The sequence below is a fragment of the Lissotriton vulgaris genome, chromosome 1_1, assembly GCF_964263255.1.
Source record: "Lissotriton vulgaris chromosome 1_1, aLisVul1.2, whole genome shotgun sequence".
NCBI lineage: Eukaryota > Metazoa > Chordata > Amphibia > Caudata > Salamandridae > Lissotriton > Lissotriton vulgaris.
This window is the reverse complement of record NC_141685.1, coordinates 1239209291-1239213607: the sequence shown is the minus strand read 5'-3', so window position 1 is coordinate 1239213607 and position 4317 is coordinate 1239209291.

Genomic DNA, 4317 nt, shown 5'->3' with positions numbered 1-4317 from the left:
TCCTGCTTTAAACATGAATCGCGTCTGGTGGACGATGGACTTTGCCATCGGAAGAGAGCCAACCCTAAATTGGTGGAACTATTTTCTGTCTAGGGGGTTTTAGTATAAAGTCCAATAACTCTCAAGCTTAGTATCTTGTTTATGTTCCATCCAAACACCAGAAAGTGAAGAGTTATTGGTGCATAACATGGACCTTGTTTTTACCAATGCCCAATAAATATTTTTTTAGATGGAAGTAGTTTACTTTCCATATTCTCCCACAGATGTCTATACCCCATTTCCACCAGTTTCTTGTAATCATGTAATACTGTTTGAAGCATCTGCTCCTCTTACATCTTTCAGAGCATCAGCATAATGAACCAGCTCCGGAGCGGTCCAAATCCTTCTCCAGTATGCTAGTGGCCTGAATCGGGCAATGTCCTCAAGGGAGCAACTACATAGGTCTTGATACAGGTGTTTGAGGGGGGCAGATTTGGGGAGGCCTGTTTGAGTTCTCAAAAACGTATTCTGCGCTACATTTAGAGAGGAACCATTTTCGAAGCCCCATAACTCCGCTCCATATAGGATAGAGGCCCTAACCTTTGCATTATAAATTGTTAGTGCTGGGCTTACTGGTTTCGTTTGGGACAGTCTATGTTCTTTCAATAGGGCACCTGCTAGTTAGACATGCTTAAGCGTCATTAGATCTATCTGAGGTTTCCAACTTAACTTCTTGGCCAGGGTCACCCCCAAGTAAATAAACACATCTGTGTTCTCCAATTGAACAATATTCATGAATACTCTCCCTTGTACCATTTTGTGTTTGTGAAATGTCATAAATGTAGTTTTATCAACATTGACCACCAGCTCATGGTCCCTACAGAATATTTCAAATCTATTCAGACCACACTGCAACCCAACTTGTGTCTTAGTTAGGATAAGGGTGCCGGCCGCAAACATAAGTAGCGGTATTTTCACACCCGTGAGAGAGGGGGCATCCGTTGGATGTGACGAGAACTAATGTACAACCCTATTATTGAACAAGGAAAAGAGTGTAGGGGTCATAACGCACCCCTGCCGAACCATTTTTGATACCTCAACCCTGTCTGTGACCTTGCCCTGTGACCCCCAGCGTACCTGCGCAAAGTTAGACTCATGGAGCTTGACGATCAAGGCAAGACGTTCAACTGGCATCCCAAGATCTGTAAGTACTCCCCATTGTTTGTTGCCCGGCACCAAGTCAAACGCGGATTTAAGATCTCTAAAAGCCGCAAAAAGGGTACCCCCCGCAATCACTACTGTGTGCCAGTACACCATCATAAACCTAAAGACCTGATCTATTGTGCTCATTTTTTGGCGAAAACCACCCGGAAATGGGGATAAAACATTGTTTTCACCTTCCCATGATTAGATCCTACTCAACACAAGCCTGGCCATAATCTTCTGCAAGGAGTCGATTAGACTTATTGGCCTATAATTACCCGGGCATGTGCGATCCCCCTTTTATATATTGGTAACATTTCCACCCCACAATATGATTCTGGGATTGGAGCCCCACTGGCAATTGCATTAGCAAGAATATAAATATATTTTAGCCAGTTATCTCTATCATGCCGCAACAAGTCAGCCGGGATGCAATCCAGGCCTGGTGCTTGACCTTTGGGTATCGCGTCTAGAGCTCTTTCTACCTCCCCTAGATCAAAGGTTACAATTTTATCAGATCTTAGAATTGGACATTGAGTCGTACTATCAGTTGCAGCAGCAAATTGGGCTTGATAATGTGAAATCCACTCATCTGGTGCTACATAATTGACGGGGACTTGTCTATGCTCCCCACTACCCCATTTTACTGTTTGGCAACATTTCTGCATCCTTTTTTCTCTACTTGCGTGCAGGAGTTCCTCCCATCGTTTGTCATCAAACTCCTTCTTGGCTTTGTGTTGTATTTTCTTGTAGTTTACCCTGGCAAGTTTTCCTTTTTCCATTGATTTTGTTTTAAGGGCTTGGGATAATTTCAGATATGCCACTCTACAATCATTGTTGTACCAGTTAGAAGGTTTTGCAATGACTGTGTTACTGGGTTTGCGTGCCTTGATAAAAAAAACTCTTGAGCGCTATAAATAGTTCTTCATGCACCTTCGTAATCGCTGCATTAATATCAACCTGGGTTTCAGAAGAAAGAGTCTTGAGAGTGTGCTCCACTGAATTCTTCATGTGCTCTAGGGATTTATAATTCTCTAATATTGTTGCCCACTTCACCCTTCTCATATTATTCTCAAGGAAGACATCTGCTGTCACCTTTTCAATTATCTGGGGCTGTAAGCCTGTCCCCGGAACCTGTAATTTTAGCAAAAGTGGATCTTAATCACTCTCACTTCTTTTTGAGACCTCCATATGTATAACACATGACCACATCTCCATATTGATAGGAATATAGTCAATCCGACTACTTCTCATACCATTGCATTATGTAGGTGATCCACTGCAGTCATATAAAGACCTGCCATTTACTGTCCTTAAGCCCTTCTCAAGACACAGGCTATTCAATTGGAGGACTGCCTCGATCCACTTCTTTATTGGCTGGAAGGTTAAGGATGGAATGCCTCACTGTGCATCCTCTTCATTACCATTAGCACCTTCTTTGTGTGTTAGGGGCTCGAAGGTACAGTTGAAATCACCCATTATCACCATATTGTAGTCTCTTCTCGGTTCATCTAAAAAGGTCTCTAACAGGGTAACTGTGTTGGAGAGTATCCCTCCAGCCATCCCTCTGGCATAAATAATAACAACTAACAAACCAAGGGGCACATTATCAAGGGATTTATCTCCACTTTTTTGGCTTTAAAAGCCAAGAAAGCGGAGATAAAATTAACTCCCTATCAGCAACAGGGTGCTAACACGCAAATTTGCATGTTAACACCCTTTTTCTCTACGCTTCCCCTTGCATCTCTAATGAGATGCAAAGGGGGCGTTCCAGAGAAAAATAATAGGAGAAATGTTGTTAAGCGACATTTCTCCTATTATCAGTATAGTGATTAAAAAAAAGCAGTGCTAACCGCGGTTAGCACTGCTTTTTTTACACCTGGTACTTTCCTGACTTAGCCATGAAATCCTATGGAAGGTGGATATCACGGCTAAGTTTGTGAGCCCCTATCATCAAGCTAACGCCAAACTTTGAGAGATTATCATTGGTTTTCCAGCAATAATCTCTCAATTGGCAGTTAGCGTGAGGATTTTTATCACTTCTGAGATAAACTTTGCTAATAGCAAGTTATCTCTGAGATAATTTCCGGCGATGCCTAGCGTTAAAAAATTTGTTGCTAAGCATCGTTAGCGATAAGTATCGCTTAACGTTGGTAATATGCCCCCAAATCCTTGGTTGGGGTGTGTAATAATGGCCAGAATGTATGGAGTAGCAATGTAGATCCCCTCAACCCTGTAGCCTTGATGATGCCTAACCCATGTAGTAAGCCCACCTGCAGGCCTTCCCTTTTTGCCGGCAATGGCTGGTTTCAAAAAGTTTAAATACCTAGGGCGAAAGGTCAGAGCTGTTGTCCAGGTTTCCTGAAAAGTCCGGATATCATGCTAGCTTAGATTTCAATCCAGCTATATTCCAGGAAGCTAGAGAAAACGTCCGTTTAGTAATACTGGGATTGGTGATAGTGCTATATTCCTCTATTGAAGTGACGTGCACATTTTACTAGTCATTGTGTTCGCCCTGTATCAAGCACAGCTTCATACTGCAAAGTTATAGGACCATTCTTTAGGCATCAATCTACAATGTCCAAGATAGAGCCCTCTTTTGTTGTGGGGATTTTAGACTGTATATCAGTTCTACTTTGAGGTATAGGGGGGCTATGTTTTATTCTTATATTAGAAGAGGCCAGGTGAGATGTTCTAAGGTCAAAAGATACTAAGTTATCTACAAGAGCAGTGGTGTTAAGCCCAAGACTCACATAATCGGTGCTTGAGCCATGTATCACATATTTTGTCGCAGAATATATGTCCTCTCTTATAACTGATCTACAACTCCTCACATACTGTTGATGGAGCAAGGATTCGCACGTAAAGCAACTTGCTCACATTAAAGAACCTCGTTTAATCTATAATGTCATTAATCAACCTGTTTGTCATTAATATTGCACTTTCACACTACACGCGGGTGTCCCAGAGATGCTTGCCTATGTGTCTATTAATCCTAATGAGGCTTGCATACTACAGAATCGCTGCTTCGCAGAAATCTAGTCTGCGCATGCGACGGTCATACCCATGTGATGTGACGCACTCGTAGTTCTGGAGGGATTTTTTCGCTCATGCGCATTACTGCTAATATGGCCG